The following is a 16569-nucleotide window of genomic DNA, read 5'->3' on the forward strand; positions in this document are numbered from 1 at the left end:
AAGCATAAGCCAAAGGGAGTGTGAATGTTCTTATAAATCATTAGGGATTTCCATAGGAATCCTTGCAGAAGGTTAGTAATACAGAGCACTTAACATCAATCTTGTTGTTTTTATAGTGTAAGCTTGCAATATTTCCTTTAATAATTTTAATGTGACTTTTAAGAAGGTTGAATCGAATTAAAAAGCATGTATCTAATGGCCTGTCTTTACCTCCATCTTTTGCTTATATTAAGCAAAAGAAATAAAATTTGAAATGTTCTTTAGAAACTTAATAAATCAATAAAATGAAGCAAAATAAAGATAAAAGCAAAACTATTAGCACACTTCAGGGGAAAGTCACATACAAAGGCAGAAGAGGTGAAATATTTTGCTCAGCAGCTGTACTGAATAAAGACTGTGGAAAGATGTGGAAAATTGCTATTAGAATCTGAGTCACCCAAACAGTGACTCAGGGCAAAAGTCATTTTAGTGGGATTTGACAGAGGTGTAAAATGTAAGACACAGATGGTAATTATTCTGCTCTACTTGGCACTGGTGAGGTTTCAGCTGGAATGCTGTTTTTTTGGCCACTGAACTATAAGAAAGATGTAGGCAGAATTGGAATCCAGAGAATGGTAACAAAAAATGTTTAGAAGCTTTGAAAATTTCCCCACAAACCAAAAGTAAAGCCCCCAAAACTGGCTTAATTTGGTCTTGAAAAGACTGAGAAAAAAACAGATAGCAGCCCTCATGTATTTTTAAAGAGGGTATGTTCTATGTCCACAGAGAGTGCACAGCGAATAGCATGCCTACATGGCAACAAGGTGTTTTTCTTATATATGACTGAAAAAGGTTTCACATGGGTCAAAAAAACTTTGGGTCTATTGATAAAATGATAGGACAATAAAAAAGTTGTGATTCTGCGTGTCTACATTTATATATATCAGTTTTAATTAGAGGGTTGAAATTCAAAGTGAAAGTTCAAAAGGATTGATGTCCATTTCCAACAGCATCCCTCCAGGCTATATCAATATTTCACTTCCATTACTAGTAAGGCTGAAGTAGTGAACTCCTACGACTATACAGGGATATTGGTATGAAAGCTACTCAGATCTTATCTGCTAAAGTATGGCAAGAGTGCTTTTTTTTATTTTTATCATAATAAAGCAAGAGATTCCTACATAAATTCAAATTCTATTCCCCATCACAACACCCTTGAAATTCTTCCTTGGCTGCTAAACAGTAACCAAAATTCCAAGATTTTGCAATTTTGCAAATGGGTTTCATTCATTACACTAATGAAAGTGACAGTGAAATATTTCGTTCAGCTTTTTACATCGATATTGAGTGCCAACGTTTTTCAGCCACAATGTGTGAAAGGTTTTAAACATGTCAAAGCAGTTTCAAAGCAGTTTTCTCTTTCAACCTGGAGTTGAAGCTTCCAGATAAAACCCTAATTTTTTTTACCTATATTATAAAACATTATACTTTTTTCTTGCTCTACTAGATCAAGGTCATTAAGTCACAAGAAAACACCAGAGATGTAAGCAAACCTGTTAAGCAGGGTTTCATTTTCATGTTCTTATGACAGCTCAAATGAATGTTGAGGAAAAATTACATGCATTTCTGAACACTCTGGAAAAAACAGCAAGTATTTTTGATAGATACCTCATATCAGAATGTGAGACAAATCATCATGTTCACAATCCATATCATTACAGAAAGTTGAAAATACATGTAACTTCATCAGTCAAGCTTTGATAAGGCCAACTCTTTTCACTGCAGCATTCAAAACACTTTTTATATAGCCTGGCATTTTCTTGCTGCCAATGGGTGGGGTTTTTTTGTAAATACTACAAAACTCATAGGAAATATTAGTGACCACTTTTTGAAGTCAGAAAGACCAGCACAGCAAACCTTGTCATCACTGAATATGCACCATCTGTGAAATTCTGATGTACTGGCCCCAGTCCATATCCTTTTCCTGTACAAAACTATTACCCGCATTATATACATATATAAATATATGTATATATATCTGCCCATGTTCAGGTAGGAAAAGGGTGACAAAACACATATAGCTTCTAATGGTTCACATTCTAATTTTTATTTAAAATAATAAAGAAAATTATTGACAGTAAACCCCCTGTAGTCCCACCTAGCTGCAAAGTAGAGTAGAGGTTATTTTAACAGTAACTGAAAACAATATATTTTTGGCCATGTCTTTAAAATATTTTGTATTGGTATTACCTGCAAGAGCTATCAATTTAGCTTGCTTGAAAACAACTTTTCATCCACCATAGGAATTTCTTCCTTTCTGCTGCAAAGTAGTTACTGGTCTCCTGTGACTTTGTGATCTTTTCTAATATTCATAATTTTGTGACTCATACAAAGAGATTATTTGAGCACTTCTGTATTCACAAGAGCAGCTGAAGAGAAAGTTTTCTTTCCTGTTGTCATTTTTTTCCAGTTCTTTCAATTTATGCTCAAAGGAATTCTCCCTATTTTTTTGAAATGAAGGTGCCTTCCTTCAAGGTGGTGTCAAAGATCAAATAGTTTCATTTTTCCACTGGAAAATACTTTGTAACACAGCTTTGAAATTACTGTTCACCAGTTGTCACAAAGTAGAGCCCATTTATACATAATTTGGTCTATATGAGCTAGTTTTCTTTTAGGGTTCATACCATTCCTCCTTGTGCTTTAAATGATAATAGAAGTTGAGAGATTATTTCAGGTTTTTTTTCTGAACAGTACTTATAGCTATGTGTCCATTGCTAAAAGACAGTAAAAGTTAATTTTTTTTTCTTCACTGTTCCTTCCTTTAGCCACTCGCCCACTGTTAGTCACAAGATGCACAAGCACAGTTTTTGGTAGCTGAACTACCAGGCATGAACCAAAGTTGACAGCCCTGTTATAATAACAGGAATTATATAATTATCACTATCAGAATACAAGTAATTATGTCTACTGCCATGATGTCATTGGTGCCAGCCAAATAAAAGAATAGATAGCTGAACATGTAGAAAACCATGGCTACGGACTCTGAATCCAACCAGCTCTGTAACTGTGCCTCAAAACTGGAAAAATTAATGGTGTCCACTCAAAGGTGTGACAACTGTGTGACAAAACAAGAAGGAGCTGCTTTTCTTATCTCTATTGGAATTGAGCTGTGCCATTGGATTGTCCCTTCCCCTCATTTGTCCCAACAATTTTGGTTTATTTTGGACCAAAAATAATTAAACGACTTTCTGGACATGTCTTCTGAACCCTGGCGGCACATAAAGGGTCATTTTATAAATTGCAGGAGATGATAGTCATTCCAATTTGAGATGTGATTTGACAGCAGAACTATAGAACATCTCATACAATTTCAGCAAATTTCAGATAGCTAAATTTTTATTAATCTGCAACAGATTCCTAAGAAATGGACCATGGATTTTTAGATCAGTTAACAACAGTTTGAAAACTGTAGGAAGGTATGAACCTTTGAAGTACCCTCCAGTTCTATTTTTTTATAACTCTATTGTTGACATTCCCCTATGTTAGTTTTACTGAAAGATGTGACAGCAAAAAAAGGTGACTTTCTTCAAGACAAAACCTGTTTTGCATGATATGGTAGGTTTAATGTAGTAATGTTGAGAATGATCTGTAGATTACTCAACATGACTTCAAATAATATATCATGAGGTCTGGGTTTAGACATACAGCCTACGTGGTATGAGCTACTGGAAATCAGAGTCAAAATAATAAACAGATATTGAAAGCCTGCAGGGTGAAGCAGTAAGGTATTTAGTGTCATTAGCTTGCAGGAAGAGCGCCAAAGACTCACAGATTGACACCTTCTGATATTCTATTTAACAGACATTTGAGATCAAGAATATTTGTAATGTGAGAAATTGTGTTAGCTGAACTGGAAATTTACAGATATTTAAAAACACATCTGAAGACAAACAGAAGTGTCAGAATAATGTTGGGTGCCAGAAGCTGCCACACACGATTTATATTCAGTATGAAGCACAACATCAGTATTACCATATGAAGTTGACCTTATGAAATGCTCACCAAAAAACCCCACATAAAAAGGAGAAATAGGAGAATGTTCTTCAGTTCCAAAGAGGCAGGAAAAGAAAGGCTCCTGGTAACAGGGCAACACATTGCCATATATTCTTATAACAATCCATAAAAATAACATACTTTTCATCATATAAGTGGCTATTATTCTACACTATAGCAGAAATCCATTAAATAATTCAGTGATTACTATATATTAGATAAAACATAGCTGCAGAGCCAATTGCATAGTTACTCCTTTGGAAGAAATTCTTATGTGGGTCTAACCCTTCCATCTGCAGTTCTAATACATTAGCAAAAGATTCTGTTAAAAAAATCAACCATTATTATTTGTAGAAGATAAGCTCTGATTTCTAAGGACTTCTCAGTATAGAGTACAAAAAACACTAGAATAATTTTATGACCAAATTATTTATCTGTGAAACTCTCATTACAAACACCAACCTTTGTGAAATTACGGGTACTCATATCTGTGTATACATATATGTGTTTACATATATATACAAAGGTACATACATGTATACATATACAACAAACTTATGTATATATATTGTCCATATGTACCTTATGTATACATTTTGTATACCTAAATTGGTAATTTTTAAGAACTTTATATTTTAATAGAAATAATAATAGGGAATTAAATTATTTCTAGCTGAAATTTCTAAGCTATTTCTTTTTGCCATGCAATTTACAGACAGTGTTTCTAGTATGTCTGCGACATCCAGAATATTTTCCATTCACTGCAAAATAGCCACAGTCCTGAACTCTAAAATAAATCAGGGTCAAGATACAACTTGGAATCTGTCAACTTCTAAGATAGTTATAATTAGCATGGTGTAAACTTAGCAAATTCTTACTCACTTGAGTAGTTTAAGAAGCATCATTTCATATACCATAGAGACTAATAGATATGTTCCCACCTCTACAGTAGAAGAAAGGAGCCACAGGGAGGAAATTGGCATGGCTTTCATAGGTTAGGACATCTTGAGATGTAATGGAGGACAGGGAAGGGCAGGAAGTCAGAGCTTTGTCACGGGGTTAACCAAAACCCACTGGAATTCTTGTTTGTTTCCTTGAGACTCATTCCTTATCATTCTAGGTCTGTGCTCTTCCATGCCTCATGTTGTGTGTCTGCTTCTCAAGGCCTCTGCTATCATACCAGCTCTGTATTTCTCTGTGCTACATTATTATTTTAGAGTAATAAATATGTCATTCTACGTAGAATAACTTCTTTATCTATATAAAACTATGGTTGGACCATACAAAGAGAAATAAGAGTAAAAAAAAAATTAGCTGTGGACACCTTATCAATTAGAGAAATTACTTTCACAGAGAAATCAAGTAAAACAAAGCTACAGACAGGTCAAGAAAAGTTCAAACAGAACAAGCCTGACAAACCTCAGTCCTGAGGCCCTCAAAAATCAGTAAAAAGTTTATGGTCTATTTCTAGCAATGGCAATATGGTCCTGTATTTTGTAATACAGAATTTTGTTCTACTGTCTGCTTGTTTATTTCTGTTTCTACCCATTTGCCAAGTCTGTTCTATGTGATCTTTTTTCTCATGAATCATACATTGAGTAGGGGTAGCAATTTGCAGAAAGAATGTCATAGTGTATAAATATTTGTTTTTATCAACAAAGCCTATGGGTGCAACAATGTCAATCCAACATTCATTATGTTTGGTAGCACACTTTTAAAGCTATGTGCCATATGTTCCCTTCCATTAAAGAGACAGGGAAATTCCACTAATCCAATGCAAATCAGGGTAGGGTATAATCATAGTAAGCCTGCAAAAAGAAGCAAGTGATACCAGGTGAGAAGTGATTGTCTTGAATATGTTGTATCCTTACCAGTATTCATCCCATGGTAACACCACCTGGTGACTTGTCTAAAGAAGAAAATGTGAATAGCTGGAGAAGGAAAAAGGCGTAAAATATCACCTGGGAGGCCAGAGTCTGTTATGCCAGCTTTACTGCCAGTGTTGGAAAGAAAGCAAAGGGTAGAAATCCAGAGCTTTCTCATGGGTTTAACCAAACAACACTGGAATTTCTTTTATTTATTTCCTTGCAACACATTCCTTGAGTATTTTTCCTGCTATGGGGTCCTTCAGCTGTAGGTCTTTTGTTTTCAGAGCAATAGCATAGTGGAATTCCTAGAAGGTTCACTGCAGGCTTTCTTAGTCTAGACTCAAATAATACAAACTTCAATTTTACTTTGAGGAGGTACAGAAATCTGCACGGGCTTTCAGTGAAACTTCCCTGAAACCAATAAAATACATTTCCCCTGTAACCAACCACTTTATTAGAAGCGTGAAATATTAACTTCACAACCTCAACATTTGGAGCTTTCCTAACACCCAATCTAAATCACTGTTTACTTTAGTTTCATTCTTTTTTTGTGTTGTTTGTGTGTGAAGGGGTGCCCTTACCACAGTGGCCACTGAGAATATCATCCGTTTGTATCCTGTTTTACATTTTGTAGAATTGCAGCCATACATTTTCACAACCTTCTCTTACCTACAGTCAATAAATGAAACTCTTTCTCTGTTTCTTATAAATCCAACATTCTTTTCGTATTGCCACACTACTTTAGGCTATTTTTTGGTGATACCACATTGGTACTATCTGAAGTTAAATGGTGTTCTACAAAAAGTACCATCTGTGCTTAAAATAATAAAATAATAGCTTCCTGCTGTCTTGTATAAGGTTGCTTCTCTCCAAACTGTTTCTTTTCTGTGAAGAATATGTGTCATTTAACAGGAGAAAACTGCTCAGCTAATGTGGTTTAGATCAAATTTAAGGAGCAGGCCATCCCTATATGCCAAAAGATGACCTGGTGGATAGGAAGACAGACCTGGCTGAACAGAGAGATTTGCAGGAACTCAGGGGAAAAAAAAAAAAGTTTATGACCTTTGGAAGAAAGTGCAGGCCCTAAAGATGTCGTGAGGCTATGTAAGAAGAAAACTAGGAGGGTCAAAACCCAAACAGAACTTAATTTTGCTACTGTAACAAAAGACAATAAAATTCTCCTTTCTTCTATAAATACATTAACTTCTGTAAATATATTAACAACAAGAGGAGGGCTAAGAAGAATCTCCAGCCTTTATGAGATGTGGGAGGAAACATGGTGGCAAAGGATGAGGAAAAGGCTGAGGTACTTAATGCCTTCTTTGCCTCAGTCTTTAATAGTCAGACCAGTTGTTCTGTAGGTACCCAACCCCCTGAGCGGGAAGAGGGGGATGGGGAGCAGAATGGAGCCCCCATACTCCAAGGGGAAATGGTTAGCCACCTGCTACACCACCTAGACACACACAAGTCTATGGGGCCAGATGGGATCCACCCGAGGGTACTGAAGGAACTGGCAGAAGGGCTCACCAAGCCACTTTCCATCATTTATCAGTAGTCCTGGCTAAACAGGGAGGCCCCAGTTCACTGGAGATTAGCAAATGTGACACCCATCTACAGGAAGGGCCAGAAGGAGGATCTGGGGAACTACAGACCTGTCAGCCTGACCTCGGTGTTGCAGAAGGTTATGGAGTGGTTCATCTTGAGTGCCATCACGCGGCAAGTACAGGATAACCAAGTGATCAGGCACAGTCAGCATGGGTTTATGAAAGTCAGGATGTATTTAACTAACCTGATCTCCCTCTATGACAAGGTGACCTGCCTAGGGGATGAGGGAAAGGTTCTGGATGTTGAATACCTGGACCTTATAAAGGCTTTGACACAGTTTCCCACAATATTCTACTGGAGAATCTGGCTGCTCATGTCTTGCACAGGCATATTCTTTGCTGGATCAAAAACCTGCTGGATGGCCAGGCCCGAATTGCTGTGGTGAATGGAGTTAAATTCAGTTGGTGGGTGGTCACAAGAGGTATTTCCCAGGGTTCCGTACTGGGGCCAGTTCTGTTTAATATCATTATCAATGATCTGGATGAAGGAATCTAGTGTCCCCTCAGTAAGTCTGCAGATGATCCCAAGCTGGACAGGAGTGTTGATCTGCTTAAGGGTAGAAAGGCTGTACAGAGGGTTCTGGACAGGCTGGTGTGACAGGCCAATTGTATGGGATTCAACAAGGCTAAGAGCCAGATCCTGCACTTGAGTCAAAGCAACCCCATACAGCTCTACAGGCTTGAGGAAGAGTGGTTGAAAAGCTGCCCAGTGGAAAAGGACCTGGGGGTGCCAGTTGATAGCCAGCTGAATATAAGCAGAGGCTATGATGCCCCAGGGAGACTCTGACAGCACGAAAACATGTTCTTACTGCTGCTTCGCTTCCTGTCTTGACACTACTAAATGTTTTTCTGCTTCTGTTTTTTGGGGGGGCTTTTGGGTTTTGGGTTTTTTTTAGATGATTCTTTCTTTGTTTAAAAAGTCCATTGGTAACCTCTTGGTACTGCATCCTGTATGGCAGCAATTTGTAGCTTCTTTTTTAGTGTTCTGCACTTTTGGCATCAGGACAGAAAGTTTTGGCTGCTGCATACAAACACACTGTGTAGACTTGCATTCCCATCATATCATCTGTTGCTATGCAGGCCATTTTACCAAGAGGGGAGGATGTGCAGGCACCCCTACAGTATGAACTGCTGTTTCATAGTTGGCTTGTGGTTCTTTTGAGGTCTCTTATTCTCCAGCTCATACTTTTGATTTTATTTCTCTTGAAATATTGTGCTTTTTAGTACTGTTATTACATTTTTTCTTAGTTTTAGACCAGCCTTTTAGTTTGTCATGGTCATTGTGCCTTTTGATCCTGCCCTGCTTCTTGCCTTGGTGTATGAGGAGACACAGCTAGCTTACTGTCATCCACAAATTTTATATAGTGCCTCCAAAGTACCCTCTCTGAAATGTCCAATTGACTTAATCAGGAAACATTGACAAAGAAAGATTTTTCAAAATGTGTACCATCCTCCAATTGTTTTACTTCTAGTTCTTATTTCCATAGTTTCAGGCCATTAACAAATAATTTCCCATCCAGTTTCTATATGTGCATCCATGTGTTTTTCCATAGAGCTGTTTTATCTAATTTGCTCCAATAATATATTTCCAAAGAGTGTATAAAGCATTTTTCACTGAAAAAACTGACTGATTAAAAAACACGTATTTTGTTTGGGCTCTAACTGTATCAGTGTATGAATAAGAACAGTCTTTTTCACCAGAAGAAAATCTCATTACTGAATTCCTTAATATTTTTCCATAAATCAGTGTGCAATAGATGCCTGTAGGAAAGTAGAGACTGAGTCTCATTAAAGCTTTTGCTAAGAGATATGGGCAGAGCTTAATTATTTTCCTTTAGGTTCCCTGAATAATAGAATCTGTCAAGATCATATTCCTCTTAAAAATTTCAAACTCTGAGAAAGGAACTTCCTGCAATTTTTAGTCCTAATTAGTAGTTTGGGGATATTTTAGTGTGTTCTTGGTTCAGATAACTTTTAATATTTTTTTAGATTACAAAATGAAATTGATATTTTTTTTTAATTACATGAACATGGAAAACTATAAAATATGGGAATAAATATAAAAGGATAAATTAGCATCAGTACTGCATTATCATTCAGGTTATCATTTGTTATTCTAATGTGCAATTTGCATAATAAGAATGCAACTGAACAATAAATTGAAGCTTTTACTGATTATCTATTACTTACATTATGAACTAAAGATAACTCTTCATAATGCTTTTTAAAGTAAGACTTTTCAAACATACGTAAATAAAAATAACAAGTATAATTTACTGCTGATGCAGTACAGAAAAGCACAGATGAAGGCATAGCCAGTCCCCTTAGACCAGAAAAATGATAGTCCAAAACTAAGACAGAGGTTTTCTGGATAAAACTAATTACTGATTTATGTAGTCACACCTTCGTACCTCTAACTGGCATTTCACTTGCTTCAGTGGAAAATGTATGCAATCATTAGGCACATAATTCTTAGAATACATAAGCTTAGTTTTACAAAAATTGCGACGTATAATTTAGGTAATATTTCAGTATATCTCTATCTGCAATTGCATATTGGTAATACGTATGTATATTTATATATTTTGGTAATACGTATGAATATTTATATATTTTACATTTTTTCTTTGTACAGTTTTCATTCTTAAATGTCAGGTGCAGTACTGGAAAGAATAACAGAGAAGAGGAAAGTAAATCAAGTTTGCATTAGAACTCATGTAAGAACAAGAGGTGAATAATAAGTTATTATATCCCATGAATTAGTCTAGATGAGTAGTAATTATTCTAATAAAATTTCCCATCCACTGCATTTATTATCTGAGATTATGAGAAACAGAATGATGTTGAAAAGCTTATCCTTTTTTAGTTTAACTTAATTATTTATTTATTACAATCTTTTAAGTGCCATTGCTGTTAACTATTTCACCTCCAAGAAATTTCAACCTGTATAATGATTATATTCTGGGTTGTGACTTGCACTTTAACATACAGGCAACATTCTATTGGCTGCAAGATTAGTTAGTTGAATATAAAACTGTGTAAGGGCAAGAAGTGTCAAGAGGATAGATAGCCATTGAATGAATTCAAGAGAAAGTCAAGTCATCCACCCAGATACTTCACTTTCCTTCCAGTGTAAGAAAGTTTATACCCACTATTCAGTACAATATGTTTGCTATCATTTAATCTTATTTTATCTTTAATTTCATTTCTCTTAAAGCAATGTGAATAAGAATTTCCACTCAAAGAAAACACACCTGTGAAAAATGTTTGATGACAATGATGGTTGGGTAAAAGCAAGGAACCTACTTCCCAAAGCAGCCAAATACTTTAATCAGTCTAGCCATTATTTCTTCTGATATTTCCGATCAGCTTGTAAAAGGAAACTGATTTGCAACCTTTTTCCACTAAACACATTTCACTTTTGGATTTAAAAAACCCCAAACAACAACCTCTATTTTCTTTTGCCTTCAATTCACCATGCTCCCCAAATTGTTTAATATTTATCTCGTTCTGGTGCTCCTTGCATGAGAAAAATTAGATTCTTTGGAAGCTGTTGTTTTAGACAATAGTGCACATGTTGTTTCAGCCAGTGGTATGAAGCGGAGGTACAGGAGAGGCATAATTTTGGGAATGTTGTTTAGGCCATTCTACAACAAAATTAGCCTTTCTTGTTTAGTAGATAGGGCTAAAGCAGTCAAAAATAAAAGAAGCAGTGTAGTGCTTCCATATTTAATATTGGAACTGCGTTAAGATCATCAGACTAAGATTAAGATTGTTTTGGAAATACCTCTTATGCTATTGTAAATGAGGACTAAAAACTTCTATCTTCCTTTCAGTAATGAAGAATTTTTCCTAGACTTGGAGAGCTGAGACTTGAGTGTGTCAGTGGCCTTGGTGAGAATATGATTCACTGCTTGGAAGGGAAGAGGACATCATTCCTTATTCATACAGAAAAAGTTTTGAAATTTATCAGAACTTCGACTGAGATGGTAACCTTTTGTAGACTTTTATTAAGTACATTTTTTAACTAGTTCCAGATTAACTTGTACACATTAAATTAATAGTTATTGTAAATAGTTTTATTCTTTCAGAGAAAGTGGGAAAAACTCTTCAAACTTTCTCCCTTTCTCTTAATTTGGATTGCATACACCTGAGAGATAGTTATATCATGCAGTCTAAGAATGTCTTTCCTGAACAAAAAAGCAAAAGTCTGGAGAAAAATCAGGGAATAGTAATAGTTTTTTTGTTTCAGTAAAAAAGATGTGGGCATTTTCTGCATTTTATCATGTTGAAATACATACTAAATCATTAATTGTACATTCTGTTTCTTTATGGCACACTACACAATGGTGTAACAGGCTGCAAATTACACTATGTATTTGCAACACATACCAAATATTACTAAACTGAGACAGATAAGAATAATAAACTGAGATGCAAGTCAGTGCAAATAGACTCTGAGATCAAACTCAGCTTCTAATTTCCTATTTGCCCCACAAACTCAGGGGCTTTAGAAACTGGCTGAATATATCTATCTGAAAAAAAATATTTCTAATGTGTGTATGAAAGAGGATGGGGGAAAGATTAAAATTGTTAACTGTGCATTTTGAAAATTAGCCTTTAAGTTTGATATTGAGCATGCTTTGACCTGACCTTTCAGAGACCCTTCCATTCGTGTTGGATGCCTGGGTTTCGTATACAGTTTATTACTCCTTTGAAGGCAGAAGTTACCTTTAAGATTTCTAGTCTGACTTTAATTCAGAACCTATTTCATTGTTGACTCGTATGCAATAGCCTTCATAAAGTAAGGAGTAATTGCCAATCAAATGTTTTCAGTGCCTAATGGTCTTGCCTTTTTATATATTTTTGTTTAATCTCAAGTAGAAACAGAGTAATTAACATCCAAACACATTAGCTCTTCAGTAGTAAACAATTTTAAGAGGACCTGTGTTGCACTGATAATCCTCAGATGAATAAATGTATTGAAAACAACAAGGGATTTTGCAAATAGGTTTCATATTAGACATTTTAGATTAAGTTGAATGTAAATTCATTTTATGTCTCACCATTGTACTTTGGTAGGACTTGAGCGACCTAATGTACGTTTAAAATGGCTCCTGGTCCTACGGCCACTGTTCTGTCACACGATTTTAAAAATTTTCTTCTAAAACCTTTGCAATACTTGGTAAGTGTTAGGTATCTGTACAGGAAGCAGGAAAATTTTACGTGCAGTCGTGATCAGAAATAATTGGGTAAACTGCATACCACTGCAGAACAATTTCCCAAAAAGAGCACCCTCAGAAGGATTCTCTTGTCAAGGTACCTATTTTCCTGTTTCCACTGATACACCTGAAAATTCAGTTGCTTGGTGGTCCTGAAAATCTTGAGCTACAGTTTAATATTTTCTGTCCTTCACCTCTCTCTACTCATCCCTTTCCAACTGCTCTGAAGTGTATGAACTGGCATGCAGTGTTCTCATTACCATTTATGCTTAACCCTCACATTTAGATACCTGTTCACAGGTACTCACAGAGGTTTTCTTCTATTCATCTGTCTATCTACACATCCCACATGTGATTGTATATTTCCCTCTTATGCACAGTATTTATGAATGAATATTCTGAACACTGTTAATTTAGAGGTTTCATATTGGATGTGTAAACTTAACAAATTAAATTAGGATAACCTGGATACACTGAGGGGAGAGAAGAATTAAGAGGTCTTTTAGGTTCACCATTAGTCCCTCTCCCATTTTCTTGCTGTTGTGCTTGGACTATGTGAGGAATGGAAATGAGAGTGTAGCTGCAACTCTGCTATGCCATCTGTTTCAGCAGCCCTCCATTTCATCCAAGTCTGGTTTTGCCACGCAGTGTAGACAGTAACCCTTACATCAAGAAGGCTCCCCTCTTCTAAATCACACTTGGGCTCTACCTGGCGTTAAATATATTTTTCTCAGCACAGGTGTTTCCAGAAATTATTTAATCGTAAAAGTTGTCCCATTTAAACAATTAAAACTGGATAGATTAGCAGTTTGTTTGAAAGACTTCCTGGACTCAATATATAGAATAATCCAGAAAAGGAATCTTCAAGCAAAACATAACGAAATCTGTGACTGATACCCACTGTCACCAAACGGTAGCAGAAAAAAAAAGTTTCAGACTTGAAGTTCATAGATCACTTAGTGCTCTGTATTCCAAAACCAATTATTTGAGCTTCATCCTGTGGTAAATACTCAGCTAGTGCAAATGGCTTCATAACAATGTGCTGAGCAAAAGCTTCGCTTATAAGGCATCTTGATGCAGCAAGTAAAATTGCAGTTACCTGATGGATACCAAGCATGCCCTGGCTTACATATGCCTTCTACCCAAAATTTCTATGATGACACTCCTAGACACCACCATTAGTGTACAACAGCTCATTGTATGGTATCAGAATCAAAAAGAGATAAAGAAAAAAATGCCTGTCTTGTTGACTTACTGTGACGAAGAATGTTATATTTATTAGTGATCTTTGCCACTATGATGAATTTGCCAAGGGACATGTAAGGGTGTATTCTTGAACTGACAACACATTTTTAGATTCAGTTGCAATCTGTAAAATTATTTACCCAGCATATAAATGAAGCTAAAATCAGAAATGCTCTGTCAGGCAATAGGAAGATTGCTAGTGTCTCTCTGAGATAATTTCAGGGCTTTGGGATTATACTGCCCTTTCATACTGAACTTTATTGGGAGTTTATTGTATAGGGAAGTACAAAGTGATATTTCATGGACATATGTGACGAGCAAGACGTACAGAACTGAGCTGAAAAACATTTTATAAAGGTGCTAAATGGAAAAGTTATACTTATCATTTATTAAGATTTGGGTGTTTCCTGTAATTTTCCAGCATTCTCCTTTTCCCTATATTTTCTTAGTGTTCTTAGTGTTTGTGAGTGTAAAATAACTAATCTTAAAACCACAGACTTTAAATGTCTAGTGATTCAGATATGGACTTAAATGGGATGTCATTTAAAAGCCTGTCTTAGGAACAAAATTTTCGTTACTATTAGCTATCTCAGGAAAAAAAAAAAGACTATTCACACCCAATGATATCTTTCATGCTGAACCTAAATCAAATAAAAACATTATTTAGTACATTGATTTAACATTCTAAAACAATTACAGCTCAAGGTATAGGAAGAAACCAAAGACAATAAGTGTGAAGCTAGATGGATGGGACAGGAAAAAGATTTGGGAGCATATGGGAGCTGAAAAAACAGAGTTTATGTATATCTGTGATGACTTGTCAATAGAGGAAGTAGAAAGGTAGACACTAGTTTAAATCAGACTGTGTGATAAGACAGGAGCTAGCAATTTTCCGGTGAATGTTTGTGCTACAGGAATGTAGCATAGATGAAATTGCAAGGATGTGGAACAAGAGACATCAAGAGCACTTAACAGCAGAGAAGCTTGAGACATTGTAACAGCAAATTAAGACACATCTTCCATGGTATGTAACAGCACTTTAATGAGGGCATTCAAAATGTCTTATCTATAGGGTCCTAAGAAAGTTTTTCCAGGAAAGAAAATAAATCACAAAAACGCAGAGGTCTGCTTTTTGTTTTAATCAGAAGTTCTTCATTTTTCTCTCCTTCTCTCTCACTCTTTGTATCAGCCTCAACTGACAGAAAACAGCATGAGAGATACATCTCAGCAGTCTTAGTTCCACTATGTCATGTCATTCTTTTACTGAAATTTTTTAATGACAGAAAAATTTGCATGACTGTTCAAAAAGAATCAGCTGAAACACCAACACATTGACTGAACTCATTGAAACAACTGATGAAATCTCTTGAAAACTCTATTTTGTTTTTCACTTATCTGTATTCCAGTAACACTGTTGTTCAGCTTCTAATTTTTGTTAAAACATTTAGGTCCATTTCAACTAATCAGATAAATATAATCTGAAATAATTTGAAAAGCTTCTAGATAAACTGAACAAATTCCTGTTTAATCGGGAATGCTGGAAATGCTTTCGCCTTTGTTCCCCAATGGGGATTTACCAGATATGTATTCTGTTGAATCCACCAGTATGTGATGTTATAAATGCATAGAATGTTACTATTTTAAAATCTACTTTTCTTTAACATTTTATTGATTTTTTGTATTACCCGGATGTCTATTGCTACCAGATGTAATGTCCCAAACTCCCAAGAATCAGCACTGCTAAGTGCACATATTCTAGGGCAACATAGATAATATGCAGCATGTGTTCATTCTGGAATAAAGTAGAACAGTTAGGAACAGATTTTATAGTCCTCAAACAAAAATATAGGACTGGATTTGTGACAGAGGTATTCAAGTAGCAGTCTGATAGCTCCTACTTTGCAGGAAGGGTATGGCCATGCTTATTATTAAGGTTTCTCAGATTTGGCTAGAGGGATTAGATACACAGCAGAGTGTGAACATAGACGGCCAGGCTCAAACAGAACGCATGTAAGCCCATGTCAGCATCACACGACATTGCAAAGAGAGTAGGGGATACATCTGGAGCTGTTTTCTGTCTTTCTGGGTGAAACAACTACCAAAACAGAAAATCCGTTCAGGAAATAGGGAGGATAGAGAAGCAAGCACCATATGTGGGGAGCTGTAGTGGCACAGGGTGACAGGGAGAGGAAAACAGAATAGCCCTATTCTAGAATTCACAGCAGAAAACTGTTTGTGAGGCCTCTATGTTCTTCAGATGTGGATAACTACAGCTCTGTGACACACTATAAAAGCAGATTTGGAGAAATTAATGGGGATTGTGACATACATAACACTAGTCTAAAGAGATAATGGGGACAGGGGTGAGTGGGGGGGATTTTTTTAGTTTAAGCAACTGATATAGTTGAACAAACTTCTGCTATACAAAATTAAAATAATACCACTCTTTGTAAAACTTTTCTTTCAGAGAATACATGGAGGTTTTGTTCATTACTTGGTTTTGACCTAACAATAAATGATATGGAACACCTCAGTCTTGTTTGTAACTGGTGCCACAACATTTTAATTGTGCACACTTGAACAAGTAGGTATAATAGA

The sequence above is a fragment of the Phalacrocorax aristotelis genome, chromosome 4, assembly GCF_949628215.1.
Source record: "Phalacrocorax aristotelis chromosome 4, bGulAri2.1, whole genome shotgun sequence".
Classification (NCBI taxonomy): Eukaryota; Metazoa; Chordata; class Aves; order Suliformes; family Phalacrocoracidae; genus Phalacrocorax; species Phalacrocorax aristotelis.